We start from the raw sequence: 17700 nt of genomic DNA on the forward strand, positions 1-17700 counted from the left end.
CAATTTCAATTTTCTTAAATTCACCAAGGCTTGATTTGTGACCCAAGATATGATCTATCCTGGCGAATGTTCCATGAGCACTTGAGAAAAATGTGTGTTCTGGTTTTTTTGGGTGGAGTATCCTATAAATATCAGTTAAGTCCATATTGTTTAATGTATCATTTAAAGCTTGTGTTTCCTTATTTATTTTCATTTTAGATGATCTGTCCATTGGTGAAAATGGGGTGTTAAAGTCCCCTAATATGAATGTGTTACTGTCAATTTCCTCTTTTATGGCTGTTAGTATTTGCCTTATGTATTGAGGTGCTCCTATGTTGGGTGCATAAATATTTACAATTGTTATATCTTCTTGGATCGATTCCTTGATCATTATGTAGTGTCCTTCTTTGTCTCTTCTAATAGTCTTTATTTTAATGTGTATTTTGTCTGATATAAGAATTGCTACTCCAGTTTTCTTTTGGTTTCCATTTGCATGGAATATCTTTTTCCATCCCGTTACTTTCAGTCTGTATGTGTCTCTAGGTCTGAAGTGGGTCTCTTGTAGACAGCATATATATGGGTCTTGTATTTGTATCCATTCAGCCAATCTGTGTCTTTTGGTGGGAGCATTTAGTCCATTTACATTTAAGGTAATTATTGATATGTATGTTCCTATTCCCAATTTCTAAATTGTTTTGTGTTTGTTATTGTAGATCCTTTCCTTCTCTTGCATTTCTTGCCTAGAGAAGTTCCTTTAGCATTTCTTGTAAAGCTGGTTTGGTGGTGTTGAACTCTCTCAGCTTTTGCTTGTCTGTAATGTTTTTAATTTCTCCATGAAGTCTGAATGAGATCCTTGCTGGGTAGAGTAACCTTGGTTGCAGGTTTTTCTCCTTCATCACTTTAAATATGTCCTGCCACTCCCTTCTGGCTTGCAGAGTTTCTGCTGAAAGATCAGCTGTTAACCTTATGGGGATTCCCTTGTGTGTTATTTGTTGTTTTCCCCTTGCTCCTTTTAATATGCTTTCTTTGTATTTAATTTTTGACAGTTTGATTAATATGTGTCTTGGAGTATTTCTCCTTGTATTTATCCTGTATGGGACTCTCTGTGCTTCCTGGACTTGATTAACTATTTCCTTTCCCATATTAGGGAAGTTTTCAACTATAATCTCTTCAAATATTTTCTCAGTCCCTTTCTTTTTCTCTTCTTCTTTGGAACCCCTATAATTCGAATGTTGGTGCATTTAATGTTGTCCCAGAGGTCTCTGAGACTGTCCTCAGTTCTTTTCATTCTTGTTTCTTTATTCTGCTCTGCAGTAGTTATTTCCACTATTTTATCTTCCAGGTCACTTATCCGTTCTTCTGCCTCAGTTATTCTGCTATTGATCCCATCTAGAGTATTTTTAATTTCATTTATTGTGTTGTTCATTGTTGTTTGTTTCATCTTTAGTTCTTCTAGGTCCTTGTTAAATGTTTTTTGCATTTTGTCTATTCTATTTCCAAGATTTTGGATCATCTTTACTATCATTATTCTGAATTCTTTTTCAAGTGGACTGCCTTTTTCCTCTCCATTTGTTAGGTCTGGCGGGTTTTTATCTTGCTCCTTCATCTGCGGTGTGTTTTTTGTCTTCTCATTTTGCTTATCTTACTGTGTTTGGGGTATCCGTTTTGCAGGCTGCAGGTTTGTAGTTCCCGTTGTTTTTGGTGTCTGTCCCCAGTGGCTAAGGTTGGTTCAGTGGGTTGTGTAGGCTTCCTGGTGGAGGGGACTAGTGCCTGTGTTTGGATGGATGAGGCTGGATCTTGTCCCTTTGGTGGGAAGGCCCCCATTTGGTGTTGTGTTTTGGGGTGTCTGTGGACTTATTATGATTTTAGGCAGCCTCTCTGCTAATTGGTTGGGTTGTGTTCCTGTTTTGCTAGTTGTTTGGCATAGGGTGTCCAGCAGTGTAGCTTGCTGGTCGTTGAGTGAAGCTGGGTGCTGGCATTGAGATGGAGATCTCTGGGAGATTTTCACCATTTGATATTATGTGGAGCTGGGAGGTCTCTTGTTGACCAGTGTCCTGAAGTTGGCTCTCCCACCTGAGAGGCACAGCACTGACTCCTGGCTGCAGCACCAAGAGCCTTTCATTCACATGGCTCAGAATAAAAGGGAGAAAAAGTAGAGAGAAAGAATTAGTAGAAGTAGGAAGAAAGAAAGCAAGGAAGGAAGAAAGAAAGAAAGAAGGAAAGAAAGAAAGGAGGGAAGGTGGGACGGACAGTGGGAGGAAGGAAGATAGGAAGGAGGGAAGGAAGGAAAAAAGAAAGAAAGAAAGAAGATAAAGTAAAATAAAATATAATAAAGTTATTAAATTAAAAATAATTATTAAGAAAAATAATTTAAAACAACAACAACAACAGCAAAAAAATGGATGGATAGAACCTTAGGACAAATGGTGGAAGCAAAGCTATACAGATAAAATCTCATATAGAAGCCTACACATACACACTCACAAAAAGAGGAAAAGGGGAAAAAAATCATAAATCTTGCTCTCAATGTCCACCTCCTCAATTTGGGATGATTCGTTGTCTAAAGGAGGGAAGGAAGGAGAGAAAGAAAGAAAGAACATAAAGTAAAATAAAATAAAGTTATTAAAATCAAAAATAATTATTAAGAAAAAAAATTAAAAAAAAAAAACGGATGGATAGAACCCTAGGACAAATGGTGGAAGCAAAGCTATACAGACAAAATCTCACACAGAAGCATACAGATACCCACTCACAAAAAGAGGAAAAGGGGAAAAAATCATAAATCTTGCTCTCAAAGTCCACCTCCTCAATTTGGGATGATTCGTTGTCTATTCATATATTCCACAGATGCAGGGTACATCAAGTTGACTGTGGAGCTTTAATCCACAGCTTCTGTGGTGCTGGGAGAGGTTTCCCTTTCTCTTCTCACAGCTCCCAGATTTGGCGCCACCTCTGCGTGTAGGTCACCGAAGTGTGTCTGTTTATCGCTGAGACAGGACGGGGTTAAAGGAGCCGCTGATTCGGGGGCTCTGGCTCACTCAGACCGGGGGTAGGCAGGGGTACGGAGTGTGGGGCGGACCTGTGGTGGCAGAGACCGGCATGATGTTGCACCAGCCTGAGGCGCACCGTGCGCTCTCCCAGGGGAGTTGTCCCTGGATTCCGGGACCCTGGCAGTGGTGGGCTGCACAGGCTTCCCGGAAGGGAGGTGTGGATAGTGACCTGTGCTCGCACACAGGCTTCTTGGTGGCGGCAGCAGCAGCCTTAGCATCTCCTTCCCGTCTCTGCGGTCCGCGCTTTTAGCCGCGGCTCGTGCCAGTCTCTGGAGCTGCTTTAAGCAGCGCTCTTAATCCCCTCTCTTCACGCACCAGGAAACAAAGAGGAAAGAAAAAGTCTCTTGCCTCTTCGGCAGCTCCAGACCTTTTCCCGGACTCTCTCCCGGCTAGCCGTGGTGCAGTAACCCCTTCAGGCTGTGTTCACGCCGCCAACCCCAGTCCTCTCCCGGCACTCCAACCGAATCTCGAGCCTCAGCTCTCAGCCCCGCCCCCCCCCCCCCCCCCGGCGGGTGAGCAGACAAGCCTCTCGGGCTGGTGAGTGCCGGTCGGCACCGATCCTCTGTGCGGGAATCTCTCCGCTTTGCCCTCCGCACCCGTTGCTGCACTCTCTTCCGCGGCTCCGAAGCTCCCCCCCTCCGCCACCTGCAGTCTCTGCCCACGAAGGGGCTTCCTGGTGCGTGGAAACATTTCCTCCTTCACAGCTCCCTCCCACTGGTGCAGGTCCCGTCCCTACTCTTTTGTCTCTGCTTTTTCCTTTTTTCTTTTGCCCTACCCAGGTACGTGGGGAGTTTCTTGCCTTTTGGGAGGTCTGAGGTCTTCTGCCAGCGTTCAGTAGGTGTTCTCTAGGAGTTTTTCCACGTGTAGATGTATTTCTGGTGTATCTGTGGGGAGCAAGGTGATCTCCGTGTCTTACTCTTCTGCCATCTTCCCCTCCTATTCCTTCTATTTCTTTTTGTTCCCTGATTGCTGTGGCTAGGACTTCCAAAACTATGTTGAGTAATTAAATGTATCTTTAGAAATATACATAGCATATAATAAATTGTCTGAATATAGAATTACTGTACAAAACCATATTTAGTTTTATACAAAAGTAAATACAGATAGAAATATGTTTAAATATAATATGTTTAGTAATAAGTATCACAATGTGTAAATATTTACTGAATAAATTATAAAAGACTTTAAAAAACTTTTTAAGTCCTAAATAAATGGACATTTTTTACTAGGTTAATGCACAGAAAAATAATAGCATAAGAATGTCAATCTTGTAGGTTTACCTATGAATTTTAAGATTCCAAATTACAACAGAATTTTGTAAATAACTTTACATACAAATTTTTAAATGTATTTGGAAAAAAAAATTTAAGCATAGTCATGACCCCATGTAAAAAGGAGTAAAAAGATAGGAAGACTTTCCTTACTAGATATTAAGCCTTAACTTAAAGCTTTAGACATTAATTTAGTATGATAGTGACTTTGTAATAGACAATTTGACTCAGAGAATAGATTTGATAGCCCAGAAACATAAACATCCATACACGGAAACTTGATAGATGATATATGATTGCACTGGATATCACTGAGGAATGGAAAGACTGGGCACTGAGAAGTGCTGAAACCATTGAATATCTATATTGGAATAAAAAGACATTAGCAATATAAAATATGCAAAGAAACAGTGATTAATAAAAGAATAAATATGAATGTTTAACTTCAGTGGTATGTGAAGAAATTGAAACTCAGACCATAATAATGTAATATTTTAGGCCAATTACATATGTAGAAATTAAGTCTGTCAATTCTAGATATTGGCTAGAATGTTGAATAATATAATCCTTAAACACTGCTGCTGGAAATATAAATTGGTATCATCATTTTGGAGAAAAATTTCTTATAAATATAGATATGAACCTACCTTAAGACCCAATAATTCATTTCAGAGGTAAATGAGACTTGCACATAATGTTCAGAGCAATATTTATTTTTCTGAAATTATTGGAAACAACACAGATATCTATACATCAAGGAAAGGATAGATACATGAGATATAACAGAGAGAATGAATGAGGAAAATATGTACAACAATCTATAAAATTCTTAGAAAACATCTTGAGTAAGAAGAGCAAGTCCTAGAAGACTACTTGCACTACAAACCATTTTATAAAATTTGAAAACAAACTTTAAATTTATAGTTCAAAGATATATGCATGTATTCTGAAACTAATTTTTATCTCTTTTTGTATATGACAAATATAAAATTCAACAGATTCTTTGATTGGAAGTCAAGAGAGGAACACAAAAAATGTCAGCAGAATTGGTATTCATCTAGTTCATATCGAGTACCTATATATTACAGACAATTCATTTTAACTACCAAAAGGAAACTTAGAAAGAAATGAAAGGAATTATGTTACCTCAAATGAACTGTCAATTTATTATGGTATAATTAGGAGAACTGATATTTTAAAATGGTAGCTTGAACTCTCACCTACATTCTACCTTTAGATAATATGTAATATATAGCCCACAAATTGGGTTTCTTCCTCATATGTTTATGTAAGATAAGTATTGAATGTAAAAACCTATTTCAATTAATTTGTAAATAAAATTTAGAAAAAATTAACAGTATATTTTAAACATGTTTGAAATGATAGACATTTGGCACATAAAAATAGTACAGGTTTGGTTACATTCTTAAAGAATAAAGCACTTGTCTAACTAATAAGAACCTGCTGTATAAAAAAATAAATAAAATTCTAAAATTAAAAAAAGAAAACACTGTTTCATAAGAGCTAAAGATTTTTAATCTAATAGAGGTTCAGTTGAACAAATCTTACATTATTCATGAAATGGTTTTGCATTTAGAGAGAAATTTATTATTGAGGAAAGACAAATTTAAAAATGGTATGTATCTATAAAGCAGTATATAAACAAACAAAAAAACAACAACAAAAATAGTACAGGTTTGGTTACATTGTTAAAGAATAAAGCACTTGTCAAATTGTATCTTCACTTCATCATAGTTTTTGGCTTCAATTGGACTATTACTCTTTAATTTGAATTTTGTAGACAGGAAGTTCCAATGAGGTGAAACAATATGGTCATTGACTGCCATTCTCTGGGCTTCTACAATTGACTAAAAACAGAATACTCTTCCTCTGAACTGTCAGCTTCCCAATTTATATTTTATGATTTCACCAGTTTTTCATAAATAGCTTGAAATTCTATGTGGTGAAGGCTTGTTTTCTTGTGTAAGAGAGAAGCCAGCAGTGTGCTGAGGCTCTGTAATGGGGAGTTAAAATGAGTGGCAAGAGGAATGGTGTGTGGTTTTGATTAGCTCAATTTGCGTCTTCTAAATAAAGTATGGTAGAACAAAATCCTCTTTTGTGTGGTTGTTCTAACTTAAAATTCTATAGTGGAATAAAAAATATTCAGATGTGGTTTTTTTTTTTTTTTTTTTTTTTGGTATGTGGGCCTCTCACTCTTGTGGCCTCTCCTGTTGTGGAGCACAGGCTCCGGACGCACAGGCTCAGTGGCCATGGCTCACGGGCCTAGCCGCTCCACAACATGTGGGATCTTCCCAGACCCGGGCACGAACCCACGTCCCCTGCATCAGCAGGCGGGCTCTCAACCACTGTGCCACCAGGGGAGCCCCAGATGTTTTAATATTCTGAGTGAAGGGCACGCTGGACTAGATTCAAAGAAGAAAATCAATTAAAATTGTTTACAAAACTATGTTGGTTTCTGAGAAGCACCTATGGCTGAAAACATCATTCACTAGACATCAGGGATTCTCAATTGACATTATTGACATTTTTACCTGGATAACTCTTTGCCACTGGGGGCTGTTCTGTGCTTTGTAGGATGTTTAACAGCATACCTGGCACCTACCCATTAGATGCCAGAGCACCCTACCCCCAATTGTGGCTATCAAAAAGTTCTCCAGAAATTGTCAAATGTCTTCTGAAGTCCAAAATCATGGCTGGTTGAGAATCACTTCCCTACACTAAATGATACTCAGTTTCCAATAATAAATTTTAAAAGTAAGAATGGAAAGGATCAAACTAGTCAAAGTAACTTAATTGTGTCCCAAAACAAAAATCAGGAAATTAACAGAGGTACAAAATTATCCAGATCCCAGCAGGGTAAAATTTTAAATGTCTGGTATCAACTTAAAAATAATCAAGCACACAAAGAAATAAAAAACTATTACTGGGGAGAAGAAAGCCAATAAAATATTATGGAATTAACAGAAAAACAATGAAACATTTATTATAATTGTATTCCATATGTTAAAAATAACTAGAGGAAAGAGTAAACCTGTTAATAAGAGATATGGAATATATGCATGCACACATACATGAATATAGATTATCTGAAGATAAAACCTATTGTCTGAGGGAACAAATACACTAGAACTGATAAACAGCAGATTAGATATTGTAGAAGAAAAGACGACAGAGCTTGAAGCCACAACAAAAGAAACTATTCAAAAATAAAACAGAAAAAATAAACCCTCAAAAAATAAGGAACAAAGCATCAATGAGCAGTGGAACAACTTTATGTGATCTAATACTTGTGAACTTGAGTGCCCAAGGAAGGGGAGAAGATATTTGAAGAAATAATGAACAAACAGTTTCCAAACCTTTTAGAAATCATTTTATTGAGGTATGATTGCCAAATACAAAAATATATACATATTTAATGTGTACAACTTGATGAATTTGGAGATAGATATATATTCATGAAAACATCACTAACATTATATGCCATAAACTTATCCATCACCTCCAAAAGTTTCCTCCCACTCTGTCTGTTCATTATTACATTTTGTGATGAGAATACTTTACATAAGATTTATCCTATTAGCAAAATTTTTAATATAAAACATAGTGTTTTTAACTATAGGCACTATGCTATACAGTAAGTCTCTGGGACTTATTCATCTTGTATATATGAAACATTTTACCCTTTGACTAATAAGTCCCTGCTTCCCCTATCCTTAGCCCCTATCAACCACCATTCTACTCTCTGCTTCCATGTGTCTGACTACTTTAGATTCCTCAAATAAGTGGTATCATGTAGTATTTGTCCATCTGCATCTGGCTTAGGCAATTAACATAATGCCCTTCAGGTTCATCCATGTTGGATGGAAATGGCAGGATTTTCTTCTTTTTTAGGACTAAATAATATTCCATTTTATATATATATATATATATATATATATATATATATATATATATATATATATATATATAATGGATGGCTAAAAGTAAAAGGCTAAACATATCAAGTGTTATCAAGAAACTCTCAATCACTGTTTGTTAGAATATAAAATAGTACAATTACTTGGGAAAAGTTTGAAACTATCTCAAAATTTAAATATATAACACCATAAGATCCAGCGATTATACTGCCAGATATTTATTCAAGAGAAATGAAAGCATAGTTCCATATAAAGCTTTATTTGTAATAGCTAACAATAGGAAACAACCCAAATGAGAGTCAACAGAAAAATAAATTATTATATCCATACAATAGAATGATACTGAGTAATAAAACAAATGAACTATTGGTGCACATAGTAAATACTGATACACACAGTTACAAGGATTGAACTATTAATACACATGATAACACAGATAAATCTCAAAATAATTCCAAAATTTTCTTGTAAGTAGCTAGACAAAAGAGTATATAATGTATAATTCTGTTTGTATTAAATGCTAGAAAATGCAAAGTAAGCTAAGGTGACAGAAAGTAGATCAATGGTTACATGGGACCTGGCTGGGGGTCAGCAAGGAATGGGACAAAGAAATTAGAAGATATAAGAGTAAATTTTCCAGGTGATGGATATGTTCCTTATCTTGATTGTGTTGATGATACTACTACTGGTATATACATATGTCAAAATATCAAATTATACACTTAAACACATATAGTTTATTGTCTGTCAATTATTCCTCAATAAAGCTATTTTAAAATAAAATATAATAAATAGCAAATATCAAAAACAATAATTTCTTTCAGAAACTCATTATTTCTACCTTTAGAACATACTACTGTAGTTGCACATAGGAGCTCTGGAGCCATATTGTGTGTGATCAAATTCTGGTTTCAGTAAACCAAGGAAGAAAGGGTATGAGTGAGGAAAAATGAACATTTCATTCTCAGATGTTATAGTTGCTTTGCTGCTGGGCTTGCTCACCTGCATCTGTGCCAGTGGAGCAGAAGAAAGAATACTTGGAGACATGGCCAAGGAAAACGTGACAGAAACTGCTCTTCTAGGATTTATATCAATTGGTTCAGAAAAATGAGCCTTTATTTCCCTGAGACCCTAGAGTTTGAATCTTGTTTGTGTCCATTTAGGCCAGATATGGGCCAATATGAATTCCCACAGGCCCCATAGACAAGGGGGCCAAGCTGGGTCAAACTAACCAAAGACTCAATAGCACTGTGGATAATCATATATGGAAGCACATACCTCACTTTTCTTCTTCACTACACTAACACTAGACTAGGGTGGTATGTGCTGGAAAGAGGAACAGGAAGGTCATGTGAAAGCAGATTCCTTTACCAGCTTCCCTCCAGACCTCCTAACACATACCCACACAGTAACAAGTGTGGTGTGTCTAACTTATGCTTGGGGAAACAAAAAAAAATTTGAATCAAATGGAGATAGAAGTTTTAAATGTACAAAATTAAAATCCAAACTAAAGTGAGATTATTGTAGACAATATGTGAAATATCATGGAATCAGACTGACGTGTTAAGGGAGCACTCTGTCCAGATGGAAAGAGGGCTTGAAAAGCACTATTAGCAGTAATTACTGGGAAAAAGAAAACTTTCTTACACTGACTCTTATGAGTTGTGATTCCTTAGTAAATTAGCTAAAGTTTTATTAAGATACAAATATGTTACCTGAAAAAATATTACAAGAAGTAGTTGTCATTAAAACTTGATGTGCCATGGTTGCTTTCAACAATTAAGGCGAGAAGCTCTGTTTTGGGAGGGGTTCAAATGGACTTGAGTAAGTCTGTGAACCTGATAAAGCTAAAATGAAAACATTGTACATGTTAAGGCATTGTTGACAATGGAGAGAATCCATGGTTTTCATAAGATACATTCAGGACTCCATGACCTCAAATTCTAAATGGCAAATACAACCCTGGGTAGTGAGAGAACCAGTATCTGGGTAAATAGATTGGAGGATAAGTGTGAATTAAAGATGGGCAGTCACAGGAAAGAAGCAACAGATGACATACTGGATAATCAGTGACTGCCTTTGGGTGGGAATGGAAGGGCACAGAGGGGAGAGAAATTGGTACCTAAGGGAGAACTAGAAAGGCTGTAAAGGCAAAAGTGCTATTAGAAAAGTGTGCTTAGAGTCAGAACAGCATAGTTTAATGCAGTATATTTAATATAAGTGTGAAGTGCCTGCCCCTTATAATTTCTGTTTATCTATAACCACAAAAGCACTACATATTTACAAAACAAATAATTAGTTACCAAGACAGCATTTAAATATTGCTGATGCCAAATATATGTAAAGGTTGAAAGAAAACACCCAGTAAAAATTAATTTATTTAAACTTTGTGGAAGCAATCTCTGTTTCTAAATCATAGAAATAAGTCAAATATAAATATGCGCAATTATAGTGGGTAACCACTTGATCCACTTGCTGTTTTAGTGCACTTAGTTTGAAGACCTTATAATATAAGCAACACTGTTCTAAGGTATTTGTAAAAGAATGTAATAAAATAGAGAGTATCTCTAACTTAATACTCATTGACTTATTTTGGGAGGTTATGATTATGGATACTCTTGTTTCTATTTCTCACTAGACTTGGAGCTCTTTGAAGGCAAATTTTTTCAACTTAGTCCTCCCTGTGTCTCCAGGTCTAGCAAATAATTCTTTACACACAAGATTTTACATATTATAAATGCTCAATACATGTTGCTAAGAAATGAATATATGACTGGAAACATGGAAGGTCACAAGGAATAAGTTCCTTCATATTTAGGAAGGCGATAACTCATTGTAGGCTGTGATAGAGGAAGGTTTATTGAAGAACAGGAAACTTGAATCTGATTACAAGGGATAGGTAAAATTCTATGTCAAGATTTGCTTATATTTGATAAAATGCTAAATAGAAATTGTGCAGAAAATTATAATTAAAATAATGAGTCATGAAATATGATTTTTCAAAATGATTCCAAGTGTATTTAGTATTCCACAGCTAAGAGGATATCACACTAATAGGAAGTAGCTTGAGGCAAACTTGAAATCAGGAGTATAATGTAGAACAAAGAAAAACACATTATTCAGTAGAAAACATTCATAAACACAGAAATTTGGAGAAGCCTCTTGGATCTTACATATAAATGCTTTGAAAATGTAAATGCTTGGGGGGATTCAAAGTTCCACCTGAAGGTTCTTACAACTTTACTACAAGGAGGACTGAAAAACCCAAGCACACACACACACATACACATGTATACATTGGTTTGAGCCAAGAATTCTCCTACTTCAGCCTAAATCTCTCTCTCTTTGCTTAATTTTTAATATAGTTGAAGTACACTGTTATGTTACTTTCAGATGTACTATATAATGATTTAACTTTCGCATACATTATGAAATTAACACCATGATAAGAGTCTGGTGATCATGTCTCCACACAAAATTAATACAATAATATTGACCGTATTCCTTATGCTGTATATTATATCCCCATGACTTATTTATTATATAATTGGAGGTTTGAACCTCTTAATCCCCTTCACATATTTCACTCAGCCTCCCACACCCCTCTTTCTGGCAACCTCCGATTCGTTCCCTGTATCTATGACTCTGTATTCATTTTGTTTTGTGTTTGTTTTCTTTTCTAGATTCCACATATAAGTGAGATCATGCAGTATTTGTCTTTCTCTGACTTATTTCTCTTACCATAATACCCTCAAGATCCATCCATGTTTTTGTAAGTTGAAAGATTTCTTTTTTATTGCTGAGTAATATTCTATGAATATATATACCACATCTTCTTTATCCATATATCTATAGATGGACACTTAGGTTGCTTTCATATCTTGACTATTGTAAGCAATGCTGCAAAGAACATTGTAGTGCATATATCTTTTTGATATATGTTAGTGTTTACCTTAACCCTAACCTTAACCTTAATCCTAACTTCACCTCAGATAAGTAGAGGTGAAATTGTTGGATCATATGTTAATTCTATTTTTAAGTTAAGAAAACTCTATATTGTTTACCATAGTGGCTGCACCAATTTACAATCTCAGCAACAGTGCACAAGTGTTCCCAGGTGTAAGGTGATATCTTACTGTGGTTTTGATTTGCATTTACCTGATGATTAGTGATGTTGAGCTTCTTTTCGTGTGTCTGTTGTCCATCTGTATGTCTTCTATGGAAAAATGTCTACTTAGATACTTTTCCTGTTTTGTAATCATGTTTGTTTTTTTGATGTTGAGTTGTATGGATTCTTTATATATTTTGGATATCACCCCCTTATTGGATATATCATTTGCAAATATCTTCTCTCATTAATTAAGTTGCTTTTTCATTTTGTTAGTGGTTTCCTTTGTCATGCAAAAGCGTTTTAGTTTGAAGTAGTCACATTTGTTTATTTTTGCTTTTGTTTCCCAGCCTGAGGAGATATTTTCAAAAACAATATTGCTAAGACCAATCTCAAGGAACATATTGCCTATGTTTTCTTCTAAGAGTTTTAATGGTTGCAGGCCTTACATTTAAATCTTTAATCTATTTTGAGGGTTTATTTTTTTTGTTTTGTATGTGGTGTGAGAAAAGTCCAGTTGGATTCTTTTGCATGTAGCTGTTCAGTTTTCCCAGCACCATTTATTGAAAAGGCTGTCTTGTTCACATTGTACATTCTTGCTTCCTTTGTCATAGATTAATTGACCATATAATTGTGGGAATAATTCTGGGCTTTCTATTTGATTCCATTGATCCATGTATCTGGTTTTGTGCCAGTCCCACACTGTTTTGATTACTGTAGATTTGTAGTATATTTGGAACTCAGAAAATGTGATATCTCCAGCTTTTTTCCCCTTCAAGATCACTTTGGCTATTAGCAGTCTTTTGTGTTTCTATAAGATTTTAGAATTATTTGTTCTAGTTCTGTGAAAAATGCCATTTGTACTTTGATAGAGATTGCACTGAACCTGTAGATTGCCTTCAAAAATATGGTCATTTAAAAATATTAATTCTTCTAATTCATCAAAGCAGTACTTCTTTCCCTTTGTTTGTGTCATCTTCAATCTTTTTTATCAATGTCCTACAGCCTTTTGAGAACAAAACTTTTACCTCCTTGGTTAGATTTATTCTTAGGTATTTTATTATTTTTGATGCAATTGTAACTGGGATTGTTTTCTTAAATTCTCTTTTTGATAGTGTTTTATTAGTGTGTAGCTAAGCAACAGATTTCTGTATATTAATTTTGTATTCTGAAAATTTACTCTTTTCATTGATTCTAATAGAATTTTGGTGAAGTCTTTAGGGATTTCTATATATAGTATGTCATCTGAAAATAGTGACAGTTTTACGTCTTCCTTTCCAATTATGAAATTGGATAATCCAACTTTTATTTCTTTTTCTTGTCTGATTGCTGTGGCTAGCACTTCTAATACAATGTTGAATAAAAGTAGATAGAATGGGAATCCTTGTCTTTTTCCTGATCTTAGAGGAAATGTTTTCAGCTTTTCATTATTGAGTATGATTTTGGCTACAGGTTTGTTGTATATGGCCTTTAATATGTAGAGGCATATTCCCTCTATACCCAATTTTTTAGAGTTTTTTCACAAATGGATGTTGAAATTTGTCAACAGTTTTTCTGTATCTAGTGAGAGGATCATATGGTTTTTATTCTTCAGTTTGGTAATGTGGTGTATCATGTTGATTGATTTGTGAATATTGAACTATCCCTCTATCCCTAAAATAAATACCACTTGATTATAGTGTATGATCCTTTTAATGTATTGTTGAATTTTATTTGCTAGTATTTTGTTGAATTTTTTTCATATATTTTTCATCAGTGATATTGGCCTGTGATTTTCTCTTCTTGTGGTGTTTTTGTCTAACTTGGATATCAGGTTCATGCTGGCCTCCTAGGATAAATTTGGAAATGTTCCTTCCTTTTCAATTTTTTAGAATAGTTTGAGAAGTATAAATGTTAACTCTTCTCTAAATGTTTGGTATAATTCACCTGTGAAGATTACTGGATTTCTATTTTGGGAGTATTTTAATTACTGATATTACTTCATTACTGGTCATTGGTCTGTTCATATTTTCTATGTCTTTCTGATTTATAGTTGGGAGATTGTACATTTCTAGGAATTTAACCTTTCTTGTAGGTTGTCCTTTATATTGGTTTATAATTAATCGTTCATAGTAATCTCTTTTGATTATTTATATTTTTGTGGTGTCAGTTGTAACTTCTCTTTTATTTCTGATTTTATTTATTTGTGCCCTATCTCCTTTTTTCTTGATGAATCTGGTTAATGGTTTATGAATTTTGTTTACTTTTCAAAAAATCAGATCTTAGTTTCACTTACATTTTATAATTTTTTTTATACTCTATTTCATTTATTTTTGCTCTGACCTTTATAATTTACTTTCTTCTACTAACTCTGGGTTTTGTTTGTTTTTCTTTTTCTAGTTTCCTTACGTGTGAGGTTAGATTGTTTGAGATATTTCTTGTTTTTGGAGGTAAGCATGTATTACTATAAACTTCTTTCTTAGAAAAACTTTTGCTGCATCCAATAGATTTTGGATTGCTGTGTTTCCATTTTTGTTTGTCTCCAGGTAATTTTTAATTTCCTCTTTGATTTTTCAGGAAAACATTGTTTAGTAGCCTATGGCTTACCCTCCACTTGTGTGTGTTTTTGCAATTTTTTCTAGTAGCTGATTTCTAATCTCATTTTGCTGTGTTCAGAAAAGATGCTTTAAAGATTTTTATCTTAAATTTATTGAGACTTGTTTTTGGCTTAGCATGTGATATATCCTGGAGAATGTTCCATGTGCACTTGAAAAGAATGTGTACTCTGCTGCTTTTGGATGCAAAGTTGCATATATATCTATTCAGTCTATCTGATCTAATATGTCATTTAAGGCCAATGTTTCCTTATTGAATTTCTGTCTGAATGATCTGTCCATCGATGTAAGTGGAGTATTAAAGTTCCCTACTATTATTGTGTTACTGTCAATTTATCCCTTTATGTCTGTTAATATTTGCTATATGTATTTATGTACTCCTATGTTGGATATATATATATATTTACAACTGTGATATTTACTTCTTAGATTGATCCCTTTATCATTATGTAATGTCCTCTTTGTCTCTTGTTACAGTCTTGTTTTAAAGTCTATTTTACTTGATATAAGTATTGCACACAGTTTTCTCTTCATTTCCATTTACATGGAGTAATTTTTTTGATCCACTCACTTTCAGTCTCTGTGTGTCATTAGATCTGAAGTGAGTCTCTTGTAGGCAACATATATATGTGTCTTGTTTTTTTATCCATTTAGCCCCTCTTTGTCTTTTGATTGAAGCATTTAGTCCATTTACATTTAAAGTAGTTATTGAGGGGACTTCCCTGGTGGTGAAATGGGTAAGAATCCACCTGCCAATGCAGGGGAAACAGGTTCAATCCCTGGTCTGGGAGAATCCCACATGCAGCAGATCAACTAAGCCCATGCACCACAACTACTGAGCCTGTGAGCCAAAACTACTGAGCCTGCACACCACAACTACTGAAACCCACATGCCCTAGAGCCCACAAGCCACAACTACTGAGCCTACATGCTGCAACTACTGAAGGCCATGCACTCTAGGGCCTGCATGCTCCAACTACTGAAGTCTGCATGCCTAGAGCTCATGCTCCGCAACAAGAGAACACACCAAAATGAGAAGCCCATGCATTGCAATGAAGAGTAGCCCCTGCTCACCACAACTAGAGAAAGCCCATGTGCAGCAACAAAAACCCAACACTACCAAAAACAAAAGAAAAGAAAACAAAATAAAATAAAATAAAGATAAAGTAATTATTGATAAGTATGTATGTATTGACATTTTGTTCATTGTTTTTGAACTATTTTTTGTAGTTATTGTTCCTTTCTTCTTTGTTTGCTCTCTTCTCTTGAGATTTCATGACTATCTTTAGTATCATTTTTTTTCTTTTATGTGTGCCTTTCTATTATTGGGTGATGGTGTGTGGTTACCATCAAGTTCATGTATAGCAACCTATATATGGGATTATTTTAAGTTGATAATTTCTAAAGTTCAAACACCTTCTAACCAACTTATATGTATACTCCCCTACCTCAGGTTTAATGTTTTTGACATTATAGTTTACATCTGTTTGTTTTGTGTAACCATTAACTACTTACTGTGAATGAAGATGGTTTTACTACTTTCATCATTTAACCTTATACTAGCTTTATAAGTGATTGATCTATTATTTTACCCTATGTTTTCCTTTACCAGTGAGATTTTTTCTTTTCATAATTTTATGTATCTAGTTATGCCCTTTACTTTTCTGCTTAGAGAAGTCCCTTTAACATTTCTTGTAAAGCCAGTTCATTGATGCTGAACTCTTTCAGCTTTCACTTGTCTGAAAAACTCTATATTGTGCCTTCAAATCTGAATGATAACCATGCCAGTAGAGTATTCTTGGGTTGCAGGATTTTTCCCTTTCATCACTCTGAATATATCATGCCACTCCATTCTGGCCTGCAAATTTTCTGTTAAAAAGTCAGCTGATAGTCTTTTGGGAGTTCCCATGTAGGTAATTATTTGCTTTTCCCTTGCAGCTTTTAATATTCTCTCCTTAACTTTAATTTTTTGCCATTTTAATTGTAATGTGTTTTTGTATGGCCCTCTTAGGGTCCATCTTGTTTGGCACTCTTGTTTGGGACTGCTTCCTGAACCTGGATGCCTGTTTCCTTCCCCAAATTAAGGGAGTTTTCAGCTATTATTTCTTCTAATTAGTTCTCTGCCCAATTCTCTCACCATTCTCCTTCTGACACCCCCATAATGCAAATGTTAGTATATTTGATGTTATTCCAGAGGTCTCTTTAACTATCCTCTTTTTTAAACATTCTTTTTCACTTTTTTCTGTTCAGTTTCAGTGATTTCCACTACCTTGTCTTCAAGCTCACTGATCCATTTATCTGTATCATCTAATCTACTGTTGATTTTTTTTCTAATGTATTTTTTTTATTTCAGTTATTGTATGCTTCAATTCTGCTTGGTTCTTTTTTATAATTGCTAACTCTCTGTTAAACTCTCACTGTATTCATCCATTCTTCTCTCAAGTTTGTTGAGCATTTTAATCATGATTACCTCGAACATTTATGGGTAAACTGTTTATTTCCAAGCTGTTTATTCTTTTCCTGAGATTTTTGTCTTATTCCTTCATTTGGAATATTCCTTCCTTCATCCTGTCTCTTTGTTTTGCCTAATTCTCTGTGTTTATGTCTATGTATTAGGTAGGTTGGTTATGTTTTGTAACCTTGGAGAAGTCACCTTATGTAGGAGACATCTTATGAGGCACCCAGCACAATTCCCTCTCATGAAAGAGCTATATTATCTAGGAATACCTCCTATGTGAGCTGCATAAGACCTCTGTTGTG

This window comes from Tursiops truncatus, chromosome 11, assembly GCF_011762595.2.
Source record: "Tursiops truncatus isolate mTurTru1 chromosome 11, mTurTru1.mat.Y, whole genome shotgun sequence".
Classification (NCBI taxonomy): Eukaryota; Metazoa; Chordata; class Mammalia; order Artiodactyla; family Delphinidae; genus Tursiops; species Tursiops truncatus.